Source organism: Sinohyriopsis cumingii, chromosome 11, assembly GCF_028554795.1.
Source record: "Sinohyriopsis cumingii isolate HCF-2022 chromosome 11, ASM2855479v2, whole genome shotgun sequence".
Lineage (NCBI taxonomy): Eukaryota > Metazoa > Mollusca > Bivalvia > Unionida > Unionidae > Sinohyriopsis > Sinohyriopsis cumingii.
This window is the reverse complement of record NC_142971.1, coordinates 106,160,366-106,177,863: the sequence shown is the minus strand read 5'-3', so window position 1 is coordinate 106,177,863 and position 17,498 is coordinate 106,160,366.

The window sequence follows — 17,498 nt, the reverse complement described above, 5'->3', positions numbered from 1 at the left end:
AATAAAAGGTCAATAATCCAAACCGAAGTCTCTAACTGAACAAGAGTTTATCTAATTGGGTTACTTTATCTATGTCGTTCATGTTTTTTTTCTTCTAAATTTGTATTTACCTGTCGGGAAACTTATTTGTGGTCGCACCCTATCTGCTTCTATAAATGTGTGAGTAATTAAATCATTATTATATCAATTTCTCAACCAAATATTTTATCAAGACCTATACGATATCGTGATCGAGGATCATGTAAATTTATTCTTATAAATGCGTGTGGAGTAGATTGTGCTTCTGAAAAGAAGTTTTCTTTTAACTTAATCATGTTTGTATCCCCACTACACCAAGTCTGATGAATATTTCGCAGAGTACGTGTATCGACTCCTATAAACACAACTAAAATATTGTAGATATCTCTGATCACTTTAGGTATTTCTGTATATCGCTGAGTAACATAAATCATATCCATGTTTTTTATGTCTGCTTTGAGAAAATATCCTAGCTGGATTTGATTGTTTGTCCAGAATTACGTCGTCATACACGACTAAATCATTAACGAATCTATCGAGTTCACCTACAGATGGGGCTTCATCAATATCGGAGATAAAATCAACAATATCATTACCATATTCGTCTAACAAATTTACATTTTCATTCAAGTCTTTAAGTACACTGTAACAACTCTGATCATCAACTGACGGGGCTACTAAATACGACTTATCCAATTTGAGACATCTCATTATCAGATTAAGTAATAATTGTGTCTTACCAGACCCAGAAGGACCTATGAGTGTTGCTCGGATATAATGTGGTGGCGCTGGATGATGATTGACTGGCTCATGCTTTCGTGTCGCTGAGAAATAAATGACATCCATGTTATACAAATATAACAAATAATATGGATTTATATTGTGTTCAATGTAGAGCATCCACCCCCACAAAAGGAGTAACAACAATAATAGCAAAAAATAAAAAGCGTGCACTTACAGGCAAGTGTGTGAAATGTGGTACAAATAAATATAAATTTATTTCGTCTCGTATGGAGACATGTAATGATATCGCTACTTCATTAGGAAACTTTCCAGGAACTCCATGGGCTAAATACCATTGGGGAAAACATCCACGTTATAATTATTGTGGTCCTGGAATTCGACTTGATATCCAACTTGACGTGCGAGATCTATCAAGACCCGGAGAGTATCAAATAAAATGCTATTGATCAAGCATATCACGTTCATGACGTAGCTTATAAAAGTAATGATTTACAACAATGATATATTGCAGATGTGAAGTTGATTCACTCATTAAAATCCATTAGAAATAATCTTTCAGAGAATCATTAGCTAATTGATTGGTAAAATCGGCGATGAAAGGTAAACTAGTATTAGAAGCCGGTAATTAATCAACCGATTTTTAAAATAATGGAACCGGTATATCATATCCCAAGAGGATATTGGAGGAGAAGAGCAGCGATTAGTAAACTCGATGATGTAGCAGATGTTACACGTTCCGTTGCTGCAAATTGGCTAGCACGACAGGCAATATGGCAAATTTATCTTTCACAACCTAAAAACGTCAGCATGCACATTTTGATGTCAGACCACCTGATGAAGTTCGTCAAGCAGATATTTTATTTTTACGACACGATACTATTAAAATTGGTAGACGTTAATCACGTACATACAAATACGCGTTGACTGTCTTTGACGCTGGACGTAGATATAAGGAAACAGATCAGTTATCAACTAAAACAGCAGATGAAGTTGTATATGCTTTTGAGCGAATTTATCAACGAGGACCCATGTGATGGCCACATTTACAACTGGTTGATCCTGGCAAGGAATTTCTTGGTGCAGTATCATCTCTGATGATAAAACATAACGTCAAAATCAGACGAGGACATGCTGCAATTCAACGTGATCAGGCAATTGTTGAACGATTTAATCGAACATGTGCTGAGAGATTGTTTGGATATCAATATGCAAAGGAAATAGTTCGGAAAGATATAAGATCTAGCGATTGGGTTGCAAGATTGCCAAGTGTAATAGCTGCGTTAAATAATGAAATTACTCGTACAACTGTCATGAAACCATTTAATTCAATTACAAACAAAGACATACCAATACAACGATATGACTTTTCAAAACAACCAGTATTAGGTAATGTGACTGTCAGATATTTATACGAACCTGGTAAATTCGAACGTTGTAAATTAAGAGAGACTGATCATATTTGGGATATTACGACACATACAATTTTTAGCGTGGTAAGATCTACGGGTTGACCTGCAATATATAGACTAGATTCGAATGCTCCTCAACGCGGTTTTGTACGTGAACAATTACAAGTAATTCCTGAAGACACATAATTACCACCGCATTCACTTTTGTAAACTAGCACCTCGACGTCGATTACATTCAAGACAGGTCAGCATTACAATTTCGCGTGTATGACCAAGACTACTATTATTTCTGTCTACGGTAAATTGTCTTGGATTATTATTTGAATACTGCCACAACATTACTGTCTTACAACTCGCACAATGATCAGTCTGTCATAGTTTCAAGGTCATGATAAATTCAGCATCGAGATCAAAGTCGCGCTTATTTTTTTTGTCACACTGTTTATAACTAATATTTTCTTACTATATTAGTTTCCTGATCAGAATTCGCTGTGAAGTCTATGATAACCCTGCGCAACTGAGATATTCCTCTGACTCGAGACACTGCGAGATAAACGAAAGTTGACGTTTTTCTACGATCATCGACGATTCAAACATTTGTATCAGAAATGGTAAATCCTTGTGATGAATGAACTGCGTGTCCTAGCGTCCATGGAGTTTTGTCCATAGTTTACGCGCTCTCAAAATCAATGACATGAACTACAACAATATCATTTAATACAAGATTTTGTTTCTCTGACGATCCTGGTATATCAACGTCGATATTTTGTCGTTCCGCATCTGCTGTTCGATAGCACAATGGTACGGGTAGATTAGAAAATTTGTCTTCATGTAACATAAATAATTGTTGCTGAAATGTATCATGAACTATCTTTCTACTTACCACTATCAAATTATTAGGTCTCCATAAAGTATAAAAATTGTTAATAGGAGTTTCTGAAATTATTTCACGCATTATTTCACATTGAATTTTATTCAGTTGTAGCCTGATTAATTTGTTAAACTCTTACTTCTGGATCAAGCGCTCTATGGTCAGTTATATCTTCATAATAATCCACAAAATTCCTCAGCCATTTATGTGGAAACAATCCAACAAAATGCGGTGGTTGACTATGATCGCCACAAATTATTACAGCAGTAGTTTTTGTCAATAACCAATCAAGAAATAGTTTTATCGTTTCTAATTAAAAGGGTGCATATTTCATCCCAAACAATAATCCTTGGAATGTATTTCTGTCCTATTCGTTCATGAGTCCATTTATCTCCCTTCCATCGAAATAACTTATGATAAGTGCATACTTTAATTGTTCTTTCTTTCGTTTATCTCGCGCGTCTGTGTGTATGTGTTAATACAACTATTTCTGAACAGTTGTTCAAGACTAATTTAACCACACGAGTTGTTTTACCAGAAATTTCAGGCCAATTGAGATAAACTGTTTTATGTCCAACTACAGGATCATATACAGATGGTGCAGATGATAATTTTGATATTTCATTATTTTGGTAATGAATGTCCTTTATTTCAAAGTCTGCGGATATAGAATAATTAAGTATAATTTTTTGTCTTATTCTCCACCCACCCCATGATGCATAAGTGTCGATTTTATAGTTGTTCTATCAATCCAGTTGTTTTTTTAATTGATATAAAATGAATCCGTAGTGACTCTGACAGCAAACGCAGAAATTCTTTTTATCATCGATAATAGATTTATCGAAACGTACTCGAGCATAGAAGATCTTAAATCAGTAAACTGCGGTGACTCACCATCAATATAACTCAAAATTTTACCTAATTTAGTTCCGACTGATAAATTAATATTACTTCGAGTTATAAACGTATTTGTATTCGTCGTATCAGCAATAATAAAATCTAGTTCAGCATCAGCTATAAACAATCTTGTACAATGTCGTTTATGATCATATGATCCTCCTTGGGTGAATTTATCGATCATTTTTCTGTCAAGATCTTTTGCGATTTTATTCTCAGAGTCAGTTATATCAGGATTTTCATCAGCATAATATTTCTTTTGTTGTGGTAACCGAATTTTTTCTGCGGACGATACGACATAAATGTTTAATTTACTGTTAATAATGTTGCATTTTTACATCAAGCATATATCGTAATAATACTGTTGGGGGCCACATTTTTTCTGAAAATTGTTTGCTAAACCAGACATAACAAATGGAATCAAGATCTTCAGCAAACTGAAATGACTCGATACAAGCGAATCCAGTCAATCAAAATCTGGTAATGGTCTATTTATCTATACTCTGGTCATCTCGTGTGTTGGATGCCCAAATTGCTCAAAATACTCGGAACACTCTCCAATTCCAAGAAAACTTCCCTGATAACATTCAACCATATCAACCGAAATACCATCAATATAATCGTATTTAGTATTACATAGTCCACTGTGTCCATATTCGACAGAACTGCGTTATATTTCTTCCAAAAAATCCAATCGTGTTGGTTTCCACAAATTTTTCTCTCTAGCAAAATGAGCAGCAACTGAAGGAACGGTAAAACAATTACTCAGTAATTGTTCAGCATTGTCATGGGTATATTGCAACGCAAGATTCTTCATTTCTTCATGGAGAGATTCTGTGTGATAAATATCTCCATTATCTGAACTTTGAAACAGCCACACGGATATAGGATCGTTCTCACTTATTTCATTAATAAAATCAAATATATCTCCTTGGTAAACTTTGACAATTCGATTTCGTGGAAATATTGTTACTGCAATGGTCCACGCATGCGCATTATGATCAATAATTTCAATCGAATCTCCGTTTAATTTATAGTTTGATTTGTATATAATGTCTCCAGTTATCGTTCTTACTTTTATTGGGAATTTTAATGTCTTTCCTAATTCAGGAACATCGTTTATTGTAACTCCTTTATCCTTGCCCTATTCAACCCATTTGTTTATTTTTGCACGTCGCTGATCCTTTAAACAAATTCCATGTATGGCGTTTTAAAAATGTTCCGTTACTCGTTCGGCAACACAATTTATTTTGGAAAATTTCTTCGGTTTTAAATCATAAACAGGGTTTATCATTTATCGGACAAATTCCATAAATAACCGCGGTTACAGGATATGCTCATTCATAATACGGTTTATCAATACTAGTCAACATTCCTGGTTTGGAATTTGTATTTAATACGGCAATTTCTTTCATTATGAAGGACAGGGTCCCGCTCGTCACTGATAATCCAGGTATCGTCTACTTATTTAATAAACGTTACTCTGAAAAAACATATTTGATTGTCGAGATAATTAATAATCGTCGCTGCTCGTTGGTCCTTCATTGTAGCATCCATGACTTCGGTGTAATTGAGTACGATCGTGCCTGTTGACCACACATGAGTTACGCCATCTATACGAAAATCTTTCTTAGCATCAAAAATACTTTTGATCTTTGTTTACGTCGCATCAACCAGAGATCGCTTCAAGTGTCAGGGGTTCTTATATCAAACTCGAATCTATGTTCAGAAGGTTTAATCTTAATCTCTAATAATAACTCTTCCATATTATAATTAAAACAACTATAAATTTAAATTGAAATAATATATATAATGATTCAAACAAAGAATGAATGCAGATGGCTTATGATCGGCTCTACAACTCCTTGTAACAAAGCTTGCGTTAACGAAATTCGTAGGATTTCACTTACAAAGTGTACGGAGAGGAAATTTAAGACATAAACCATGTTTCAAATGTGGTGTTGGGATTAGGGGAAACACGCAGTTGTCTATGCAATGTGATGGCAAACATATAGAGAACATAAAAGATATTATGATAAAAATAGCACTGATTATATCTCTATATTTTCAAAATAATCATTTAGACTAATAAAATTATATAAAAATGGAGCAAATATAATTAGTGATACATCCTATCATCAGTAATTACGAGGCATCTCGTGACGATGTAATCAGGAACTGCCGACTAAAAAACCAGTTGGTTTTGCCACTAATACTGCCTGTATCATATTCAGTATCGGGGGGAATAAAATATATCTTTCTCATAAATTCGTGTAAGAATATTTACGGGGGTAAATCGAATAAGGTCTTGTGATCGATCATATTAATGTATAAAAAGTCAATAACGCTTTAGAAAATTTACGAGCCATTACTCAAAGCCAAAATTGTAAATTTGGAAATACTGGCCTTAGTAGTATGATCGCTAGAGCAGTTGTATCGACAAATGTATAGACAGGTGAAGAAATAATACTTAAATCAATGAATGCAGGTACCATATATTTTCATATTTGCATGCCTTCGGCTCCGCCCGTCGCAAATAATACTACCATGTATGCTTTCTGTAAGAAATATAAACAAAAGATAATTTTATATTATTATTGAAGGAAGATCACTCCGTCAAGCTAAGTTTTTATTTATTTAAGTTTTAGTGTCATTATACTCACTGTTAGAATAATTATTGATAGAACAATTATGTATTCATTCTGAGACTTATATTCATTAGTGTTGAAATAACCGGAATTACACACACACAAACACGCGCGCACACACACACACAAATATATACATATATATATATATATATATATATATATATATATATATATATATATATATATATATATATATATATATATATATATATTAGTGCACTTTGCCAGTGATGAAATATGTGTGGTGTTTTTATGCCTGGTAAAGACTTCTATTGTTGAGGAGATATAGCTCAATCAAGCTCAGCTCTCTCCGTCAGAGTAATTAAGTAGTTACCTTACTTCTTGTTACTAATATTATATTACTATTTGTTTAATATTTTGTGTCATAATACTCATTGTTAGAATAATTATTGATTCAACAATTATTTATTCATTCTGAGACTTCTACTCATTGGAGATGAAATTACCGGGATTACACAAATACAAACACACACACTTTTATGCTTGGTAAAATGGCATAATAGAACAGTTATTTATCCTTTTTGTGACTTCTATTGTTGAAGGGAGAGAACTCTGTCAAGCGAAAGCTCTCTCTTAAGTAGTTACCTCTTTTATGACAGTGGTTTTATGCGACTAATTAAGATTTTATTTTATTTGCATGTCATCATAAACTAATTATAAACATATATACAATACTTCAACTATCCGTGTGATAATTAACGCAATATAATTCACGAAAATATTTCACTTGCCTCTGTTCACTCCTGAAAGCACTTCCAAACTGACTGAGATTATGTGTCTTTCATAATCAGGAATACATCCACGTAGAATATTAGAATAAATCACTTGATTTCCAAATATAACTAAATTACGTGTTTTTCTGTAACCTTCGACCACGCAAAATGATGGGGGATTTCCGAAAGTATTTTCAAGAAATGACGATGATTTGCAAAATATAACTCGTTTCTAAATATTTCTGTTGGGAAATTAACAACCGATTTTCTGGAATATTTTGCGTAGACTGTAAATTACACAGAATTTCTCTCTCATTCAGTCTGGAGGTGTATTTGGTAGTGAACAGAGGTAAGTAAAATATTTATTTAGTAATCTAAAAGTTGTGTTTCCGCTATATTACACAATTGTTTGATATCGTTTTGGATGAGAAAGATTATAATGAATTACTAAAATATTAATGATATTATTTCTGCAATTAAAATTAAACAAGACGGCATAAAAATTCGGCTTGTTTTTGAAACAAGTATTTGTGATTTTGAATTATTACACACAAGTAAATTTGAAGATTCATATACACTGCCAGCGGAATATAAATTTTTAAAGCAGATCCAACATTGTATGTTCCAATCTTTGGCTTCTGTGAGAGTTACAGATGTTAAAAAACTCAAGCATGATTGAGAAAATTAGATCCGAAGTAACTCAGGAATACGAAACGAAAACAATTATTGACACGCGCTTGAGACAGTTGAAAAAGTTCATGTCAGATAAAAATGACAAAATTATTAATGAAAGTAAAAGTAGTGAAAATATTACAGATGAAAATGAAACTTGGGTCGTGGTTAATTATCCTTTGACCTTATTCTAACTGAGAAATAGAAAACAAAATTTGATTTGTGCAATTTTTCTCTCTCGATAATGTGAATATACCCATGAAGTTATTAAGATTTTACGTAGATATTAATATTAAGATTTCACTTCCTAAATCAATTAAATGTCCAGTCTGGTCAATAAGTTTGAAGTTTATTCTTGATAATAACGAATTATGACATCGCCAATAGCCCGGATTAATGGATTATTGTATAATCAAATATCCAGAAGGTACTTGAGGTGTAAATGTATGCAAAATATGTCCTTGCTGGGCCTGAATAGATTTTGCAACATCTATGTTTGAAAAGTTTTCATTAATAACATCGTTGACTGATTGTTTTTAGCTCATCAGCACTAAGTCCTGGCAGTACAAATGTTAGCAATTCTGATTCAGTTACTTCAAACTAATTAAGAAAATACTGTTTTAGTGTTATTGTACAAAAGGAAGGATGAATAATATCATCACCACGGAAATGTTACTATTTCAACGATACTTTTATTGATATATTTAAGGTCTGATGTAACCTTGTTTAGATGTAGTATTGGTTTAATGATCTGTTGTTTTATCACATTACCATAATAATGAGACAGAGACGAAAACAGATTTCGAAGACCTACAAGTGATTTAATATCTTCGAAAAAATACATTTTAATATAATTTTTGTTGATTAATGTTTTTCTTTCTTTATCAGTTTCATTATATAAACTTGCTCCTAAATCAGGAAGTTTTGTACCATCAGAAGCAATGAAAGTTCTATCAATACTCCACGGATATCCTTCTCAACATTTTGGAGTTGTTATAATTTTTGTGTCGTTTGTAAGAAATTAAATTAACTTTGGTTCTGGAAATCTTTGATACACAGGCGAGATTACAGGCCAGCCTAAAACAGATCTGATTGACGACTGGTACATATCTACAACATAATTTTGCGAATATATATATATCGCAACTCATAGCTATTTTGAATTCTCTGTCTGTTATAAACTTGATTCTGCACTGGAATTCATCATTGATTTGTTCAATGTGATAACTACATGTGGGAAGTCTGACAACTTGCCAATCGGTAGTTCCATCATCTTTATTTGTATCTACAAATACCAGTGAATTATTTGCTGGCAATTTACCAAATGAGTTTAATTTAATATTTCGCCAACTATTATATACTCGTAATTGTGCTAGCTATTTTACTGGAATTGCAGTTTGAAAGTTAACACTAAATTCTGGGTTAGTTAAGATCATTGACATCATCGTAGGTTTTGACGCATTTGTAGTATTTGCTGAAGTAGCTTGTTTGGAGGCGACATTATTATTTAAATCCTGATTTTCTAAATCAGGCGTGGATTCTATCAAAGTCATTACTTCCTTGTCGGTTTTGATCATCTCCGTGAACTCAAAATCTGATATGCTTCCCTCACTAATGTTTGTTCATAATAACGAGGATAACTTGGAGTATTCTGGCGTCGCTGTATGGAATTTTATTTTATAATTATGCAATTTTGCATTTGTGCACGTGAATATTTTTCGCGATGATATTAAGAATTGTGGCAGTTGTTGTTGCAGCTGAAATATGAATTGTTACAACTGCTGGTACCATCACTAGCAATGGTACTATTATTGATAATAATACACTGGTTCCAGCAATAACAGCAGACGCCGAATACACATTTAATGTCAACAACAACTACACGTCTGCGATATTTTTTACTTTTACTGTATAATCGTCAACGATGTTTTTTAATTTTGTTTGCCATTCACATGCTTGAATATATATGTAATGTTGCGGTGCACATTGCACGTTGATCGAAATGTTCATTATATTTTAATTATGTGGCAATTTGGCGAATAATTCAAGACACCAATAATAAATGAAGCTGAGGTTTTTTTTCTTTGGGTTCCACAGCAAATGTTTCCTCGTCGTTTTGCTCCAACATCTCTAACATATATTCAGTGGATAACGCCGTGAAATTGTGGTAGATATTATAAATGTTGTAATACCAAGTACTGAGAGCTTGTATATACCGGTAACCCCAGCGCGGTGTTTGATAGATTTATTAAGTGACCATAATGTTTGTCCAGACGCGACTGTATATACTATATTGTATGTTAAAAAAAATTATTATGGTTTAATACCAACAAATGCTGATTTTTTGAAGAACTCGTCAATAATTCTAATTATTCTTTTGCGATAACGCAAAAATGTGTTCACATGAGTATTATAATCAGAGCTAAATATTGTCATTTCATTATAAACTGAAACTAACGAGTTCATCATTGGAAGCATTTATTTTTTCGTTACATCGTCATTGTCTGATTCTGGTTCTCCAAGACCAGTACTTTTATTGTTAGACATATTGAGAGAACCAGTCATTTTATCAACATATTTTTGTACTTGATCACGAATACTATCCAATATCATTGGCATGATAACACAGGATTTAATTTTTTCATTATTATTAAACACATCTATGATATTTTGAGTTACTCCATTACTTTCAACGATAAGATCTTTCAATGAAAGATTTCATATTTTTAATATTCCTTGCTTATCTTGAAATACATCCACTTCGTTTGATCTACATTTGCAAGATTTAATAATTCAGATATTTCATCACTAATCTGATTACTTATATTTTCATTCCGTCGGCTTTTTGTTTTTGTTTAGATGAAGATATTCCGTAAATATTTTCCATTATACTTTAAGATCTCTTTAAAACGACGCGTCTGCTTGTATAATAGTGAACACCTTTATGAGGTGTTAATGTTGTTGACGACACAGCGTCGAGTACAGAAATTACTTCACGGCCACGTATTGGTGGATCGTTTATTGGTTGTGCTGGTAATGTTTAATACCAATTACGTAATTTAAAACTTTTTTTGGTGGAGCAAGTACATACGAATAAAAAAAAACCAACTAATTTCACGTGGTTCACTCGCGTATGCCATCCGATGAGTTCCAGGACCAGAACTATTATTGAGATTAATGATACCGGTTTCAAAATTATTTGGTCGGTCTGGTAATTCATCACGCATAAAACACCTCTAAAATATTAATTAATTTATTTTTTAGCAGCATCAAGTAAATAAATATTAGACATTGGAAAGATTAAGGAACTGTTCCTGGATGTCTCAGACCTTTTCCGTGTCGATAAGGAGTTCCTGGTAATCTTAGGCCACTTGCCCTTTCTTTTAAATCCTTGTCCTGTTGCTTTCGTTAATGCCATCCCAGCAGCAGTTCCAATAGCACCAAGTGCGGCTGCTTTTGCAAAAGCTGGGGCTGCAGCGGCTGTTAACACTGGTATAGCTGCAAGAAGTGGAAATATACCGCCTGTTTTAATTTAGTCTTTAACTGCACAAGCAGGAAGATTGAGTTTAACGCCTGTTTTGATTGTTTGGCGCTATTGAAATGTCTGAGTTGACGGTCTGACAATCATAGTTTATTTTGACCACTTGTGATTTGATATTTTTTAGTGATATTTGTATTCCACAGTTCTTGGCTGAATTTGATTGAAGCTTTTTTATCTGACCAGGAGTCAGACTGACACTAACATGATGATATGAGATTATTAATATCGTGAAAGATTTAATTACATGTTTTCTACTGGAGCATCAATAACTCTCATTCGTCCACCAACACCTTCAAGTAGCATTGCTTTGTCTGAGTGAATAACATAAATTGCACTGTAACCACCAGGAGGCAGTCTAGCTACATGGCTCGAAAATGAATATCAACGACAGATTGCCTGAATAAATATAAATGTTTCAACGAAAAGTGATATAATATTCGGAAGATATGTGATAATGTAATCACACATGAAATATTTTCTTCGCCATTTAACATTGATCTAAGTTGAAATTTTCCTTCATCGATGCAACTTCAGTTCCATTTGCATTAAGTGTTACGTTATTACTCTCAGGCTGATCAATGGCATCCTTTGCAAACATCATTGACGGAACAGCTGACCTCGAGGAATCATCGGAATATTTTGCAAGACCCAATATTGTCGTAGCAATATCAACATTTTCGAGACATGATTCAATATATATAGCATTGTTAAATAATGCCATGGCACCATTATTAACAGAACCAACTTGATTACCAATTCTTTACGCTGTATAATTTGATTTCAAAAGACTACCTTCTACTTCAATAAATTCTTCAGCAGGTAAAAAATATTTGCTTGTATCTTGAACTTGTAATTCGATTCGACCACTGATCTAGTACACGTGCGTCACAAGAATAATACTGATAATCACGTATAGATTCATATCTACGAATTGGTGTCTCCATATCAAACGCTGGATCGGATATACGCTGGAACATTTTATTATAATTATTATCGTCTAGCACGAAGCCAACATCCTGCTACTAAACCTGCCGTTATACTTTTTTTCTGTTCCTTTTGGTATAGCTACATGCTTAATTTTATGAGTCGATTCTGCAGGAACGTCTTCGTTAACAGCCAACTCTGCTAGTTTTTATTTTCAGCTTGATTTATTATTGTACTGATATTTGCAGACATAACTTTAGTGCTGGCAAGGGTAACTGGATTTTGAGGTTTTCGTACTAATCGACCTAATCGAGCTAATCATAATTTGATAAACGAAACTGCTTTACCAGCAAGACTGACAGCAGAACCTAATGCTTTATTTCCAACAAACTAAATAGCTTTCATTCCTAATTATTTTATAATTGGTACTGCTTTTGGAGCCATCCTTCTGAAAAGCCCATAACAGCATCTCCCGGTCCATCTCTTTAAATCGCTTTGTACGTTGGTAATCGCGAATTTACTACCCTAACTAGTACAGGTCCACGTTGAGCATTGTGTATAAGTATTTTCTAAATTACAAGTTGATTAAATATTTAAGTTGCTGTAATAATCATCAACAATTTCATTAATGAAAGAATGAAAAACATTACGATCCATAACACCGTCCGTAAATAATCTTCGGCAAGTATCACATAATTAATTAATAATTTCTGGAGAAATATTTCCTGCGCGTTCTCCTCCTATCAGAAATTCTAGTCGGCCTACATCGGCAAGAACACTGTCAAGACAAGTAATAAGTCGCCCTCCTGTTTTTTGGACCAAAATATTTATCATAAGCTTCTTCAATTACTTCTTCTGCTGTAGGTTCTAGTTCTTCCTCACTTGTTATTTTCACTGGTTATTTTTATTGTTGTTTTTATTTTTGTTGTGATTGTTGTCGTCTTTTGTTATCTTTCTAAGCTTTCAAGATGTTTATTTATCCCATCAATAAATTCATTCCATGTTGGATCATCATTGCTGATACTGTCATCAATTTCATATTATACTTTATAAAACTACTTGTACCAGGTTTCGGAACTTACATATTTATTAGCGTACTCAGTTTTCAGAACTACTTTTCTATTATCATAAATGTGCACGGCAAGTGTAGGTAATCTTACCTCTTCAATATTTTTATGTACGACATATTCATCTCAGAAAATTTATCATTTGATTTAATTTTGATTTTTGCTTGTTTTGGTTCTGGTGTAAGATCTTTTATATCACCTATTTCGGCACGAGCTGGTTCAATAGGTTCAAATATTTCTTCCTCTCTACCAGGAGGCTGAGCAGCAGCTATTTCAGCTGGAAGATCTCTTTAAATCCTTTTTGTTTGTCTGGTTCTTCCTGCTATATTTTCAGTTTGCTCAGCAGTTTGTTTTAACGTTAAAAGAAGACCTTCGGTATCTTCTGCAACTCTTTCAATAACATTTGTAACAGGTTTCAATAATTTGCATGTACCTTCTGCATATTCAGCTTGTGCGTCTTGTCGTTGCTGCAGTTTTTGTTTGAGAGTATCACGAACAGCAATATATCTTAAAATTGTTTCTAATCTTTCTGTAGCTAATCTACCAGTGTAAGATTCCATTTTTGATATAATAATGATTTAATTTCTCACACATTTATAGCAGCAGAGAGGGTGCTACCATAAATAAGTGTTCCGACAGGTAAAAACAGATTTAGAAAAAACACAAACGACAAAAAAAGTAACACAATTAGAGAAACTCTCGGTCAGTTAGAGGCTTGTTTCACGTTATTGACCTTTTAATTTCATTTTTCGTAGAAAACTTTATTTTTCAAACACGGAACTTCCAGCAAGTGGTCTGTTCACCCTCTCTGCAGCTCCTTTTGATAATTTCATACGTCCTTTCCTAAAAGTTTTATCAAGTGATTGGACAAAGCTAAATTAGTATCAATAGGTATGCCATAAAGTTCCGTATATTTAGCAATTTTAGATTTTGTACCAAGTATTTATAAGCACTAATTTAAACACTCGCAATTACGTGTGCTCATTTGATACGTACCAAATGATTTGAGAAGTAATGTCAAAAATCCAGTTCAAAGTACCTTGTAAATCCCTATATTGTTTGCTTTAAAATGCTAACGTCTTTACCAGTCAGTTAATTAGATATTTAACCAGGATGCATAAACAATAAAAAATGTTTCAAATACTATGGATGTGTTTTTTGTACACATGCATGTATACATGTATATATTAGTCATTGTACAAACATGTTTTTTACCGGACAATAAAGCCATATTTTGTTATGTTATATACGGTACCCAACAATATTTTCGAAACTTGAAAAGGTCTTTTCATGCCACAATTACGTTCCATATATTTTGCCAACTCTTGTAAATTGAGATAGCACGTAGTGATGAAAGTGATGGTTTTAAATGAACTCGGTCATTGTACCTACAGTGTTCATGATTTCATTCTTATCCTACTACGACATTAACAGCTCAATACTGCATTAGCTAGATAAATAGCATATTGAAATTATTCATCACAGAAGAGGCCCCATTCAGCTCATGTAAGGATATAACAACACTAAAATGAAAAAGTAAGAAAATCAAAGATTTCAGGACCATTGCAGCGTATGATTTTTGACATCAACAAATCTGTTACCATCACCACTAGACCACGGAAGTAGTGAAGCATAATGTTTCCTCTTGATGTTTCTATGCTTCGTCAATGGATGAAAAGAAATAGTATTTAAGATTTAATTACTAATTATCCCAGATTTTATATGTGGTACTATAAATCATATTTTCTGTTCTGCATGTTCTGTTTGGACTAATTTATGTTTAAAAGTGGCTAGAAAAAAGTACTTATTTTGGCCATCTTATCACCTTAAACCAGCGCGACATTCATCTTTGCAATGGAAGGAGGTTAACTGTCATCGCCACCACTGACTTTTCCACTAGTAGTATTTCCTGCCCACCGCACCCAAGGCTGAGTCAAAATACTTAAAAAGCATCAATAAGAAGACAATGTGTGGACCTAGATGTCGCAACATTTGCATTATAATGTCTCGAAGCTGACGAAATAACAACGCCAATTCCCAAGTACAAGACCGCGGAGCCAAACGTGTTTTTACCCCAATGACGGGACGGCTGTGGGTAACCAGCCGTTCTCACCATGGGATGCTGGAACCGTGGATGGAGGGTTTCTACGTTATTGTCGGGTGAAAACATTGTTGACACTAGAAAACTGACAAAACTGCTAATTTGCTGTCAATTCAAACAACTGTCCCCCGATGGGTGGGGGAGCTAACTTTCCAACCCTGCAGAATAAAACATCCTCTATGATTCCATATCGTCAAAATAGAACACAAACTGAAATCTTGGACTACATCATTCAAGATTGATGGTCAGCCATTTAGTTCTTCACCAGGTCTCACCTTACATACTGTATTCCCTCAACACAACGACTTGATAATCACAGAAGACGCAGCTGAATTTTGTTCCCGATTTTTGTTATAGAGCAAGTTGTGCTAAATGAAATCATTTTTAAGCTTTTTGATATACCTTTATATACGGATATACGCCTGACGAAGTACAAAATCTTCTCAGAACATGTCCTGTTGGGTTAGGTTCCAGGTCTGTGTGCGCTGACTAAAGAACTCCCTTACACAGAGTTCACTTTATGTTTTCATTGCTCTCTTTGACAAGGAACGGTTCCAGATTCTTGCAAAGGAGCAAACATCATCCCAGTTTTCAAGAAAAGTGCCCCATCTGTGGCATTTATTTCCTGATCGATATCGTTTCTTAATACTGGTGGCAAAGCTTTTGACAGGCCGCTTTTGAAAGAAGTATTTAATTGCTACTGCGAAACTAATATTCTTATACATTGGTATAGCTTGCTTCAGGACGATTGATTTGATTCGTTACCATACCTCAATCACTTGTTTTGCAAACCAAGTTGTGTTTTGAAACATAAGACAGTATTTTGACCGCGTATGTTGTAAAGGACTCGTACGTACCTTGAGAACTATTGGCATTACAGCCAGCCTTATAAAATTTTTACTAGCTCTACTAAATGCAGAAAACAATGAGTGATATTTCGGGACGTGTTTGAAGAATGCAGATGTATTAGATATGACGTGCTCCAAGGATCCGTCTTGTCTTCATTACCTTGTGTGTATATATATATATATATATATATATATATATATATATATATATATATATATATATATATATATATATATATATATGAATGAATGAAATTGTATATTATATACACTCGAATATGCGTCGTCTGAATATGATGCAAGTTTCATTATAGTAGAAGATAATCCTGTCGTAATTGGCCATAACTTCAGCTCAGACTTGGCTTGTTTCTTTCAATCCTTCTAAAACTGAATCACTGGCAATTTTTAAGAAAATCAAAGACGGTGTCATCTACCACTATTTTTGTTCAACCACAAGGTGCATAAAGTTGACAGACACAAATATGTTGGATCATTTCTTTCGAATGACCGCCCATGGCGCAGATTAAAACAGTTGACAACAATCAATATAATGTTCAGACTCAAATTCCATCCAGATCGGAAATATTTAGAAACCTTATTTATTTCTTTTATACGACGTCTCGAATATGCTTGACAACTCTGGGACAACTCTTCAAATCTTGAAAACTGGAACTTAAACAATTGCATAATGAAGCAGCTAGAAATTGTGACTGGCGACAAAATATTAGTATCCATTAAAGTATTATACCGAGATACGATAGGAAAGGCTTGAATCCAAATGCACAATTGTACTTTTATACAAAATATCAGGTCTCTTCTCTCTCACCACTTTTGTTCTCCCAGCCGTTAGTGATATTCCTTGCTATAACTTACACAAAACAAACAATTTAAAATCACAACGAGTCTTTAATTCAACTTATTTCTTCCTTTGTTCATTTGTCCCTATTTTCTCAACTTTCTACACATTATTCTACACATTCTGGTTAAACGTTTCTCCTTTTGAATTCTTTATCTTTTTACC